A 14,890-nucleotide genomic window follows, 5' to 3' on the forward strand; every position below is an offset into this window, starting at 1 on the left:
TTGTGAACAACACTGCGATAAACATATGTGTGCAGGTATCTTTTTTATAGAGTGATTTGAGGTCTTCAGGGTATATTCCCAGTAGGGGATTATGGGGTCATATGGAAGGTCGATTCTTAGAGCTTTTAGGAATCACCACACTGCTTTCCACAGAGGTTGCACTAGTTTACACTCCCACCAACAGTGTAGAAGTGTTCCCTTTTCACCACACCCTCTCCAGCAGCTGTTATTTTTTGAGTTGTTGATAATTGCCATTCTGACTGGAGTTAGGTGGTATCTCAGTGTGGGTTTGATTTGCATCTCCCTGATGATTAGTGAGGTTGAGCATTTCTTCATGTGTTTGTTGGCTGCTCGGATGTCTTCTTTTGTGAAGTGTCTGTTCATATCTTTTGCCCATTTTATAATGGGGTTAGTTGTTTTTTTCTTTTCAGCACATTTGAGTTCCTTGTAGATCCAGGATGTTAAGCCTTTGTCAGACCTGGAGTTGGCAAATACTTCTTCCCAGTCTGTAGGCCGTCTCCCTGCTCTCTTGATGGTTTCTTTGGCTTTGCAGAAGCTTGTCAGTTTAATAAGGTCCCACTTGTCTATCTTCTCTCTTATGACCTGTGGGTTTGGAAACTTTTAGTTCATCCAAACTCACTTTATAACGGCAAAGTAAGGAATAGGGCAGTATATCATCATACAGCTCAGGAAGTAGTCAATGATCCAGGAATTTAGTCTGCTGGCTCCTAGGACAGCATAATTTGCATGCTGCTGTGTGACCTTTCAGGAAATACCTTTGTTGTCCTGAAATAGGTCTATCCCTAGTAGAGTATAGCATATCCTCAGAGTAGGTATACAGAATTATAACCAGAGTAGGTACACTTAATTAACAGTTTAATTATGTAGGCTTCATTCATTCAAGCTTCATTTGTTCATTCATTTAGAAAATATTTGTCTTCCTTAACCTTTCATTGTAAAGATATACACACTCAGTATAAAGAATATCAGCAGCATAGAAATACATATATAAAAATATAAAATTCCCTTCACTGCATCTCTCCTCACAAAGACATTCGCTCATGAGAACATTCTGTATACCCTTAAAGACACTGTCTATGCATGGGAAAAAATACATGGTGTATGTAGTACATAATAGAGTATATAAATATATGTACTTGTTAAAGAATGAAAGTTTATTACAAATATTTTTCTGAAACTTTTCCTTTCAATTTTTTTCACTTAATAGTAGTATAGACTCTTTTCTATATCTTATTTATCTAATGTCCTTTTGTTATCAGGTGCAAGTGTATATGCATTATATATTTTTATATGTATAGTAATCCATAGTTTTCAGGGTCTGCATGTTTATTTCACCATTTTTCCATTGATGGGCATTTATGCAGCAAGTAATTTCAATTTTCATTGTTGAAAACAATGAGAGTATCTGTCTATGTGCTTGTGCCAATATGTCTGTAGTACAAATTCTTAGAAGAACAGTTTCTGGGTTCTTCAACTTATATTTATTAACTACTGTGTGAAAATTACTGAGAGGACTATACATATATAGAATACAATCTTTGCAGGTAAAGAAACATTTCCTGCTCTCATGAAGCTTGTAGTTTAGATAGCAAGATAAATACGCATATACAAAGAATGAATTACAAGTAGAAAATCATGAGTGCTCCGTGACACACAGAGGAGCTACTACAGGGGATAAAAATGCCTTAACTTTCTAACCCAGCCTGTGCAAAGTGATAATTACTTAGAGGTGGGGATCTCAGTGGGAATGCAGTGAAAATTTCGAAGGAAAGTGACTTGCCAAGGTCAATATGAATGAGTAGAAACATATGGGAATGGAGAAGGTGATTTGTTTATTGAAAGAGAGGCATGAATGTCCAGAAAACATAATTGGTTTTGAATTTTTGAGAAGCATTTATTTGTGAAGGAGAAAATTGTGTGTTACTAAATTTAAAACTGAAATAAAGTTTGTTTCAAAGATCAAACAAATCTCTGTGTTTGGTGTAAACAAAGTTTTTATTTTGGTTCAAGGCTAATTTGCTTCAATTTTCAATTTCATATATACGTGGATTTAGCTACAGGTAGCCTTTGCTTGAATCTGGGCCATTTTGATAAATTATATATTTGTCTTTAGTGTAGCAGAGGCTATGAGGGAACACTTTTATTTTTTTCTATTATAATTCTAGCCTGTATTTTCCTGGGAAGTTTTTCCTCAGCCTTCACCAGCATCAGTTAAATAACAATCCCCCTTTGGAATCATACAGGTTTGGGGGTTTAAAAGTCCATTTAAGCAAAAAAGAAAGAAAGAAAACAAGCCCACCCCCCCAAAAAAAACAAGAAAAATATTCATTGGGGATGGTTATAACTCTATGCTCCAGCATCTTTAATGGTAAGAAATTTACTGGGATAAAATTTATATTATTCTTGTGTGTGCAAATACTTAGCAAAAAATTTCTTCAGTAAATTCTTAGAATCCCATTTGTCTCCATGCAGTTTTCTGATGTTGAAGTTATTGCACCTGATATGCAATAGCCTCCATTTCTAACACTCAGGAAGTTGGAAGGTATCATCAAGGCACAGTGAAATCCCACAGGATAGAAGGGGAAGGTAGTCTGAAAGAGACAGACCTGAGGGCAGAAAATAGGGCCATTTTAAGAGGTAAACTTGGGGAAATCTTAAAACATTTTCATCATTTGAAGCATTTCTCAACTCCTGGAAGCAGGAGGGCAACAACCCAACAACCCAATTCATTGGCAAGTGGCTTCCGATGGAGTTGCAAAACCCAGAGGCAAAACAGAGAGATTTGCATTCTAAGAGAGGCCCGGCATCCAACTCTGTTGAAATGTCTCCTTTGGCCTGTGATGTCCTGAGGCGGTGGAGGAGGCTCCCTAAAAGCCTGTCAGATCTGGTTTCCATGGCGCTCCTTAAGGCGGCACCAAGGGCAGGCATCTGCCAGGGCCCTGCCACCTGTTGGTAGCAAAGTCTCTGATGTAAGTCCCCAGAGCAGGCATGCGACTTGTGACAAGGGCAAGAAAATAATTTTGTCTTTCACAGGAGTCAGAACTGCAACAAAGGACTGTTTGTAAAAGATGCAACCTCCTCCCCTCCTTTTAAAGTCAGTTTTCATATTTAAAGCCATGCTAGCATTTTTCAAGTTAAGAAAGCATTTTTGATAGGGATGAATGCTCCCATAGAGAAACCCTCTGGAAACAGAGCAGTTAACTGGCTTGTTGATTATCAGAAATACTAAAAAATTGGACACAGCTGACTTTCAACTAGAATTAAGCTATAAATTATAGTGAAAAAAGCCCCCAGAGGGTTTTTGTTATCATTGTAATTTCTACATAATTAAAAATAGTAACAGAAACTATTTAGTGTGGTCATGGGCTTAGGATACTGTGGCTTTAGAATCAAATAGACTTGAGCTCCAGTCCTATCTTTGTGCTTGTCAGATGTGAAAGCATGCACAGATGACTTCACCTTTGTATGCCTCAGTTTCCTCAGCTGTAAAGTGTGACCGACAATAGAACCTCTCATATAGGTTACTAGGAGTGATAAAAGAGATGATTTATAGCATGTGCTTAGTACAATGCTAAAAAATTATGTTATCACAACTAATGCTAGTAATAACTCGTGTTATTCAGTATCTTAAAATATCAACTATATGCAAATATTATTTAATATTGATTATGTGCCAGAATTAGGAACATTTAAATGAATAGGACTAATTATTGTTTGGTTTTAATAAACTTTACTTCATTCAGAAGGTTTATAAAATAAGAATTAGTAACTTGGGCAAATAATTAGGCACCATATCTGCCAATGGATCTCCAATTTTAAAAGTCCTTTGACTTACCTTCTTTATTCAACATCTCTCTGATGTCATGCTCATAACATGACCCAATTCTACTATGCATGAGATCATCATAATTCTCACAGTTCATTGTCTGAAGCCTAGAGTATTCAGATACTGAAGTTCAGTATCTGAAGCCTGGAGTTTTAAAGTGACAAACACAAAACTTGGCCCATGGTAAGCACTTAATAATAGAAATTATATTTATCATCATAAGTTTGTAATTTTCTAGTATCTACTTTGTTTTGGCTTACTCTTGCAGATGCTCTTTGCAAGGGGGCACAGGCTAATTATCATGTAAGTGCTTTGTCTATACAAGAAGAGAAGACTCTGAGGACAAGTGTTAGGTCACACTCCTGAAGGGGCCTCCACAATTTAGGTCAGGCCCACTGGGGGTGTGGGTGTCTGGTGTGCAATGTGGTGCCTGAGAAAGATGCAAATAATTGCACAGAAGTTGGATTAGAAAATGTAGTTTATCTAGAAAGTAAATTAGAGAGAGAGAGAAAGAGGAGATTCACCTCCCCAAGGTATGGGAGGAGGCCAAAGCCAGGCAACATGGCAGCGGCCATAGCTCAAAGAGTGCATGGCCACACCAGAGTCTAGTGAAGCAATGGCCGCTGGCTGCTCATGGTTGAGTCCTTTTAATCCTTCCCTTTGATGGGGGCAGGTCATTAGGGTGATTGGGTGGTGATCTGCTCCATGTCATCACGGAGGGGCAAGTAAGCACAGGTAGTGATGTCAGGTGATGATGGACAGCAGGCAGATGGGTGGGTTAGTCACATGACTGCAGCCATGACGGTAGAGTCTGTTTATGTCATGAAGGTTACAAAGGGCTGATTAGGTTAACTTGGGTCTTATGGTTGGAGGTAACTACTTGAAATAGAAAAACTAATTAGTAACAAGCTGGGGGAGGGATTTGTAAAGCAACTATCAATAGCTACCTCTGAGACACCGGTTCTGTCCTTGGCTAGTGATTAGAGAGTAAGTTAAGTGAACTGTTAGCAAACTGTGAGATTTAGGTAATGTTAAAATGGCTGCTCATTGAGTATATTAAATCCATGTTATGTCCTTTCAATAAGGATTGTGTCTTCTGTACCTGTCCAGATAATGTTTCCTGGTAAACATGAAACATTTAGCACAGTCATTGGCATATAGTAGGTCCTCAATTAACCAGACTCTTTTTCCACCTTGGAATGGTGATGTTGACCTATTGGGACCCTCTTCGGTTGGGAAATGTGGTGGTCTGCATTCTTCATTAATTTGGTGCTGCATTCCTTTCTTGCTACATATACTCACCTCTAGTTGGGGAACTAGGATTCTTGGAAACCAGGGGACAACATGAAAACACCAGGCCAGCAACAACTGTACCTACCAATAGCAGCATGGTAACTGGGTACAGAAAAGTGCATGATTGCGGGGTGGCAGGCATCTCTAGGCAATCAAGAAGGATGGGGGGCAGACATTTTATTTTTTTGTTGCATCTCAAACTGTGCCCACTAATTAGAAATTCAATTAATTAATTGTTAATTATGGCACAGGAAAGTATGGAAGTGGAAAATATAGAGATGTTGAGAAAAGGAAGCTTAATCTTAGAAAAGGAGATGGGTGAGTTAAAATGACTATTGAGTGCTACTCTAAATCAGAGAGAGAAAAGGGATTGTTGAGAGCCCCAAACTGTTGAGTATACTCAAAGTTAGTGAGGGGTTACTGGAGAAATACAGGTATGTGTTAAACCCAAAATTCAAAATCCAAGAGACCACCAAAGAGCCAGCTCTGATGCAAACCCACAAGGGTCTTTATTCAGGCTCGAGTCTGGGCTCACGTTTGAAGCTACAGCGGCTTCAGGGACGAGAGCCCAGGTCCAGTATGGCAAGCAGTTTTTATGCACAATTACAGAGGGAGGGGAAAGAACTTTAAACTTGTTTCTACATGATTGGGTAATTTCTCCTAATGGGTACGGGGGCACTTGGGATTGGTAGGTTTTATTTTCTGGTCTGCGCAGGCTCTAGCCACCTGTGATTAACGGGGAACTGCTAAATGGGCAGAGTGGAATGTCAGATAAGCTAGGTTTAGCAAGCAGGCAGGAGGTTAAACAACGCAGAACCTATGGGGGGGTGGCTGGTGCCACCAGTCTACTGTTATCTAAGCAAAGGAATGTCCGGGAGGGGCTTATTGCTTAACATTTACACACTGCTAGCAGCAGTTGCGGAAGCAATTGGTTATTTTATGAGACAAACAAAAATTAAACTTAACAAAGTTCTAAGTACAAACACTGCAAACAAATACAGTGAACGTGGGGTAGGAATTCATATAGTAATAGTTCTCTTGGAGTTTTTTTGAATCTCTTGGGTCTCTCAGTATGAAGGAAACCCAGACAAGACTCAGCAGAAGCTGAGTACAACAAAGTCAAACAACTGGAGTACCAGAGAGGATGAGGAAGTTCCCATCTTTTAAACACTAAGCCAAATCATTGGAGCTAAATGGACTGTGCAAAAAAAAAAAAAGATGGGGCAGTATGTCAAGGAATCAGGAGAACAACAAAAGGATGGTAGAGAAGGAAGGAGAGCGAGTAAGGGAAAGAAGGAAATATGTCCTTTCTAGGTATGTACAAGCAGTTAAGAACCTGGTTGGCTCTGTTTGGGGTTTGTTTCATTAATTCACTGGTTGCACTGTCAAAGGGAACATCTTCTCTTCATATTCTCACAGTTATTTTGAAAGTACTACCTCCCACTTCCTGCTCTGGCCTTGAGCCTTGTCTCCTTTGGTTTCCCTTCTGTGTGTGACCCTCCTTCTTTCTCTGCTGGATGTCTCTGCGCACTCCCACGCCTCGCCTCCCTCTCCTGCTGCCTCTGCCTTCTGCCCCTCCTGCGAGGTTCACCCCCCTGCCCACTCCCAGAGGAAAGACGGCTGCTGACAGTTTGGCGAGAGGGCCACCCAGCAGGTTGCTAACTTTTTAGCCTTGAGAATGTGTCTCTCCACCCTTGGTAAAAGCGGGCAACGGCTTTGGAGATGGAGCGGAGAGTGAGGACGAAATAGTGACAGTTGCAGCAAGCCCACCAGTGCCAGCAGGAGGGAAATGTTAGCCTGCCATTTCTGGATGCCGTCGAGCATATGGAGAGCCCAGGATTGTTGTCAGCAGCCCAGATCGGGCCTGTGCCATCCCGGCAGCTTTATTGTGGCTTTTTAAAGAAAGCATTTCAGTGAACTCCCTTACCTGCGGTTGTCAGAGGAAATACCGCAAATACTGGTCCCGTGTAGTTCTCCGTATTCCTAAATATACATCTAGGTATCAGTGTTAAAGGCTGCATTGTGTTCCATTGTGTGAATGTGCTCTCTAATTTACCTAACAGGGCCCTGATTTTTGGACATTTGGTTGTTTCTATTTTTTTTAACTGATTCTAAACAATGCTATAGTGAACATCCTTTTACATACATTTTGTACATTCTATTCAATCACCTTGTTAGTAGTATAATTGCTAGATTAAAGAGTATATATATTTCTATGGCTTTTAGTACATAATGCTAAGGTGGTTCCTAGAAAGCTTTTTCTAATGAATATTATCCTTGCTATGTGACAGACTACAAAACTGAGATGTATCATTTCATTTGTGTGTGTGTGTGTGTGTGTGTGTGCGCGCGCGTGTGTGTGTGTGTGTGTGTGTGTGTGGTCTTACATGCTTGCACTAGAAATAGCCAGAAACATAAACTATTCTGTGGAGAATAGTAATTTCTGGGTACTTGCATTTAAGGGCTTGGATTTTTAAGGGAAGGGTTTTGACACTATTTTCTGCTTTTCTACCATGAACATTTACTTCTTGTAAATGTTAAAATTAAGCGGACCTTGAACAACTATCATAATACTATAAGAAAGGGATTGGCAGTAGTGGGAAACTGCGAGGGGATGGGGGGGCACACCTCATCAACAAGGGTACCTGCATAGTGAACATTTGTGTACTTAACCCTCAATTGTACCCCACATCTTTAAAATAAAAAATTAAAAGTTTAATAGATTTAAGCTTTAATAGAATAAATGTATTAGAATAAAATTTATATAATTTTAATATAAAAATTATAAAATAAATGTAATAAAATAAAAATTTAATAGAATTAAAATTTTAATTCTAAAGTTTCTCTAACACTTGATATCTATCAGAGAAAACAATGTCATATTTATCCTGATAAATCTATATCTATTTCTTTCCTTCTTTATAGATGGATGGACTACTAGGGCTATATGGGATCTTAAGGTTAATCTGGTCTAACTCCATCAATGTACTGGTGTGGAAACTGAATCTTTCGGACATGGTCTGAATTGCTTATGTCCACAAAGCTAGCCCATGGCAGAACTAGCTGGAATCTAGTAATATTTCTAACTTCTTGCTTATTGAGCATTTTTAAATACTCTTCTTCCTGCTATAAAACATATGATTTGCCTTTATTTACTTCACGTTTTAGAATTATTTATACCAATGATTAACTAACTGTTGAAATGAGTTTTTAGCCTTGCCTGAGGGAAGATGCAGTTTCCATCTGACTTAATAAGTGCTCATTTAAAACATTTGTAATAAAAGTTATAGGAAGAACATTAAGGAAGAATCAGAAGTAGACCACCGCACATTTACTGCTGGTGTTGCTTTTCCTAGTTTTTTTTTTGCTTAATTTTCTTTTTAATTTTTCATTATCTCTTCTATCTTTTGTTAACTGTCACTATATATGTATATATATATATACATATATAGCTGTATTAAAATTGTAATCCTCAATATATACCAATAACAAAAGATAAATACAAGTCACATTTGACTTCTGCAATTATAGGAGGTGCACAAAGTGGTTACCATCAGAATCCAGACACTTCTAATTATGGCAAGCTACTATGTGAGCAACGTTGACCAAAGTGTCCACTTGTATCACTGCACAAGCTGATTCGAAGTACAGCCAGTGTAGCCCGTTTTCTATGGTACACCACATCCATTAAGGTCCCCCATAGGTAGAAGTCAAGGGGTGTTAAGTCAGGAGAAGGTGGGGGAAACTTAACCACACCTCTATGTCCTACCCATTGTCCTGACAAATTCTCATCAAAGTAAGCTCTCACATCTCAGTGAAAGTGCAGTGTGGTGCTAACTTGTCGGAAGTAAAAATTGGCCATTCCCCAAAAGTGTATGAATGGCAGGTACTCATTGCTGTGCAAGCCCTCCCAGATCTTCCCTTGTGTATGTCACAGTACCACGTGGCTCAAACGTATCATGAATAAGTGCAGTTGTTAGGTATAGTGGAGGTTCTGTTGCATACTCATGCCTCCATTGTCATTGTACTTCCACAACGTTCTCGAATTTCAAATGCTGCTTCAGAATGGTCTTGGCTCCTCAAATGACAATTGTGCTTCTGCCATTTTCTTTGACTGTCCTGCCTGTCACATAGTGATGCTAGCATTCATTTGATTAATGCCATCTTTTGAACTTATGTCATATTACACAATGCTACCATAATTCAATTCAACTTCAATGTAAATGACATCTCTTAAAATGTGTATACGTTTTGTTGGCAACCCGGTATACATAAAATGCCTCACATTGTCTCTTTAGAAAAGTCATTTTAGACCACAAAGAACCCTCTTCAAGTTTTCAGATTGCCTGAATAATCCTTTCTGTTGTTTAGTGGGAATAGAGATTGGTGAAATTCTACTTTCTGGGAGGACAGATATGTAAGTGGAAATATCTCTGATTTTAAGGGTGATACCACATGATACATGGAACCTTCAAAGTAATGAATTTTGATAGAGATGCTAAAAATTGTAGAAACACTAATACTGAATTCTGAAGTGCACAGAGTTGCCAAACATTTGGAAAGTAGATGCCTCAAACTGAGTTCTAGTTTCTTGCAAGCTGTAAAAGTGACATTGTATCCACTGTGCCTCCATATGACCTAAAAATACAGCAGGATCCTGGAAATACAAGTCCTCCTCTTAATGCATCGGGTAGCTGGCCTGTGAGAGGACAGGCCTCTAAGCATTTTGACACTAGGTTCAATTCACATGTGCCCTTAGGGGAATATTGACTTTAGGTGGGCGGGATGGGTATAACTATTATCATGGCTTTTCCCAGTTTGTTGTTCACTTGCCTGGGTAATGACACAAAGTATTTGGGTGTGATTTTTGTCTCTGCTAATTAAATAAAATGTCACATATGTGTGTAAATATTTACATACAAAAGTATAGAATATATACACACTATATATAAGTATATAACTTGTATATAATATTAATACTTAAGTAATATAAAAATTAGATAAACATAATACATTCAATATAATATAAATAACAATAAAAAGCAATTAAAATAACTATGTATTATGTGTATATAATACATATACATACTCTATATATATAGAGAGAAATAGATTCTCTCATTATCTAGAGAGATTCTTTTCATATGGCAGCTTCCCGAAAGTCAGCGTAATATAATAAAACGGTATGAAAAGTACTCAGTGAACATTTTCCTTTTTTGTAGTTGATATAGGTTGGAAAACAATGTTACTGAGATTAAAAAGATAATAAACATCGTTTAAAAAAACAATAAGTAGGAGCTCTGTAGATCTTCAGACCTGAAAGCTCAGGTTGTCGCCTCCACTCCCTCTTTGTTCCTCATCCTGTGCCTGATTGCACATTATCACCTTCAAGAGAACAGCTGGGTCATTGTGAAAACCTGTTAATCTCCCACTATCTTCCCTAACACCTTATTGACAGCTCAAGTCAGGGTGGCCTACTTTGACTTTTGTGAATCTGACTTGTCAAAATTCCTTTCTGACTTTATATTCATGTAAAAATTATGATCTCTGCAATTTCCCAAGCTGGGTGTATAATGATAACTATTCTGAATGACTTAGCATCATTATATGATAACTGTCTCCCATTCCTGGAAGGCATTCTGCCCTGCTGCAGACTCCAACCTGCATAAATCAGAAAAGCCTGGGGTCTGTCCAGAAAAAAACTTATACACAACGAATGGGTTTTAGAGTACCCTAGACATTGCACAGAGAAGCTAGGTGCTCTGCTAGTTGAAGAGTGTCATGTTATGTACTGAGATTTTTCAGCTGGAATGGAATAGTTGTAGTTAGTTTCAGATTCTCCATTGTACTCCTGCCTGGCCTCGGGCTTCTGTAGATTGGGCCTACTCTGGCGATCATAAACAATCAATCAATCAGCAAATTCTGATCAACTGCCTATCTGATGAACTTCTGGTAAGAGTAACCATGCTGGGTTTGCTGAGGAAGCAAGGGTGTGCACAAAGATGTGCATGACAGAGGCCCTGCCTTTAAAAATCACCCAAAGGAAAGACAATTGTACTGAGAACTAGACCATGGGTCAGCAGCTGATTAACTATGATGCCAGGCCACGTGACTTGGCCAGATTCATCAGCAGGGAGGTATATAAGGACTGTGATAAGGGCATGGCTATTGAGGGAAAGAGCATTTGATCTGGCCTTGAAAGGCCAACCATAGGATGAGGACACTTCAGGGATAGAATAAAGGTTGAGCATGTAAAACTTTAATCCATTCTTGGGCAGGGCAAGTAGGTAAGGTGATCAAATGTCATGGCTTGTCTGGCACTGAGTGGGTTCCCAGGTCATGGAACTTTCTGTGCTAAAACTAGCAAAGTCCCAGGCAAATTAGGATGAGTTGATTGCACTGCAACAAGGTGAGAATAATAATAAGGTTGTGGCCAGCTACGGAGTCATGATTCCAGGCCCATAGTTTAAACCAAGTGCTACTGGTTTAAATAAAGGAAGAAAACAAGCTCCACATGAAGCTTGCAGCCTAGCTAATTAAGTTAGATGAGTGAGCACTGAATTGTTTGGGTATTGAAAAGAAACACCCAACACTGAGCAGGTTTAGTGTTAATTTGTGCTTTGCACAAAATTGGATTATGGGCCAGGGGCTAATTGGACACCTAGATTGAATGGCAGCAGGAAAGGGGGTGTTGGCTGGCTAAGGACATGAAATGGTAGGTTTAACCTAGGTCTTGGAGTAGGAAAAGGTGGAGGGTAACATTGAGGGTGAGGGAGAACTTGGATTTGAGTCAAATTTCAACCATCCATTGGAAGAGAAAATGTTTCTGCTGAATAATAAGGGGGAAAGTTGGCTAGACAGGGCCTGGAAATTCAAATGGAAGCTTGAGGTTGTGAAAGGCTAGCATTTCCTGGTAGATATTGTCCAAGTACCTAGGTCTTCAGAAAGACAAAGGGTTCCATGAGGTACTCAGTCTGGGAAACACTGCATGCTGTCTTTTCCTTGTGGAGATTCACAATTAGCATGAACACACTAAGGCTTGAAGAGTCCTGCAGTATAGAATCTGACATTTCCAATACAACCCAGCATTTCCAACACAAACAGCCACAGAGTGCCCTTTGGTAGGAGACTGGTTAGGGCAGGGCATTTATTAATATTTTGTGGAAGAAAGATTCTTTGGAAAGCACCTTGGAATGCTTTACTATAGATGTAAATGAGACATGTTTTTCTCATTTATGTCTATAGTATATATGACTTCTATAAAAGTCATATTAATACTAATTAATACTGAGACACATTAATGTGTATTTTAGGAAGCTTGCCCTAACAGTAGTTGCAAAACAGTTTGGAAGAGGTACCATGGCAGCAAAAGCTGTAGTTGGAGAGGCTCAACTGAGTTCAAATTTGCCGTTCACTGCCTGTGAGTCAAGCCACATGGGTGTGCACGGTTTGATTAAAATATGGCTTGAAAGAATCTGGCACAAAGCCTAGCACATGGTAAGCACTTACTATATGGAAGCTATTATATTATTTTCATTTTATTATGATAAATTGGGGCAGACTAGGTTAAGTAATCAAAGTTTGGCCCACCCATGGGATTTGTAGACTTTCTCAGAGTTGCTCCTTCTTTCCTCCCCAGACAAAATCCATCACGTTCCCAGTCACAGGGCACCCTCTTTCCTTATTTCTTGAATGAACTGTAAAATGACTAAGCTGTCTCTCAGCAGAGGCAGAGCCCAGCAATATGTGGCCTGTAATCTGTCAGATGATATAGCAGCCGTCCCAGCGAGGCGCCCGGCACAAATCCCCCAGGAGAGAGGAGTCTCTTGCTGCAAGTGACATGGAAGACTCTGGAGAGGTGAGGGAAGTGCCATATGCTGCTGGGCCTGCCAGGGGAGAAGAAACAACAGTGCCAGAAGCTTGGCACAGAGTTTGGTCTGAAACCCCCACCAAGATGGTCAGGTCCTCCTATGGTGTCCTCCTGGAGGTAGCCATTTGCTTTTGTTTGTAATTCTGGAACAAAAGAAGGATAATAAAACGTTATCCACTAAACCTAAAGTGAGGAGTGAGGAAAAGGAGAAGACCCGTCTGCCCTTGTTCATTCAACAAACTGGGTTTCATTTTGAAATTGGAAAGGGGTCAATGTAGCACTGAATCTGGTTATGTACACTACCTGGTGCCTACCAAGTCACTGCTCCTCTTGGGCTTTTTTTCCTTTTTACCCAGATCCTATCAAGTTTCAGAAAGCACTGTTCTCCTGGGTGAGGACACACATTTTTACAAAGTTTTTAAGAGGCAGGAAGGGGCAGGCAGATTTGGTGAGTAGAACAGAATTAAAACTCCCTCTAGTCTTCTCTTCTTAAGATGTTTTACTAATATTGCTGTCATGATAAAGTGAGCCTAGAATGGATCATTCACACTGAGACAATTTTGAGGATGAAAGATTGCTGCTATTTAATAATTACTCTAGGACAATGAACTTGAACCGAGTGTCCCAAGAAAACCAGAATGTATGGCCGCTATTATGGGCTGAATTGAGTCCCCACCCCAAACACATGTGTTGCAGTCCTAAACCTCAGTACTTCCGAATACATCTGAATTTGAAGAGAAGGTCTTTAAACAGGTGATTATGTTAAAATGAGGCTGTTAAGGTGGGCATTAATCCAATCTGACTGGCGTCTTTGGAGGAAAAGGAAATTGGAACACGCAGAGAAAAGACCATGTAAGGACATGGCAAGGTGACCATCCGCAAGCCAAGGAATGAAGTTCAGAAGAAACCAACTTTGCTGTTACCTGGATCTTGGCCTTTCAGCCTTTCAGAGCCATGAGAAATAAACTTGTATTGCTTAAGCCACTCAGTCTGAGGTATTTTGTTATAGTAGCCCTAACTAACACAACTACTTTTTTCTTCAACTTTCTTCATCTGTACAAACAGAGAGAATCATACTTACCACTCTGGATTAAGTTAGATATGATGCTTAGTATAATGTGCAGTACTATAATGCATATATATATGTATATTATATATATATATATGTATGTATATATGACAGACATATACCTATTTAAGACTACATCCTGAAAGTTCTTGGATCTACCAATTCTGGGTACTGGGTATTGATTATCTAGATCAGTAAATATCCATCAGTCCAATATAGCTCTTGACAAGGATAGCTTGAACGGGTTTTTTTTTTTTAAACTTGGAACTTTAGGAACAAAAGGGAATTAGTTGAGAATGACTAAACTCAAACTCTGATAGTTTGAACTAGATATGCAATTTATTATCATAAGGTTAATTTGAATATAATCCCAGACAGTGAACCTATAGTGATGCACCATGGTGTTTTGATAGACTTTCCAGGTCAAGGATGCAGGTCAAGGTCAAAGTGTTTCAGGATGGGGCTCTTTTGCATGACTCATCCCCTTGCATTGTCCACATTCTGCTGACCCTCTTCTTAATCCCACCTACCTGTGGTGTGGGGGTTTCCTTTTTTTGTATCTAAACTCTGGTGACTCTGTGGATGTTTTCAGGCTCTGAGGTCATTCTACAATTAAGTTCGGTGGATTTCCAAGGAGGTCTGACTCTTCTACCACTGCCAGTGGGTGGCATAGGCTCCTAACCATGGGGATGAGAGGAGACTTTCTCTCCGCTTGGGCTTGCTTCCCTGTAGCTCTGCCCTCTGACATGGGTGTGCTCAGTTCTCCCTCCCTTATGACCCATCCTATGGCTCTTTTCTGCATGGAATGCAT

This window comes from Carlito syrichta, unplaced genomic scaffold (assembly GCF_000164805.1).
Source record: "Carlito syrichta isolate Samal-C Ts95f unplaced genomic scaffold, Tarsius_syrichta-2.0.1 Scaffold312088, whole genome shotgun sequence".
In the NCBI taxonomy this organism is placed as follows: domain Eukaryota; kingdom Metazoa; phylum Chordata; class Mammalia; order Primates; family Tarsiidae; genus Carlito; species Carlito syrichta.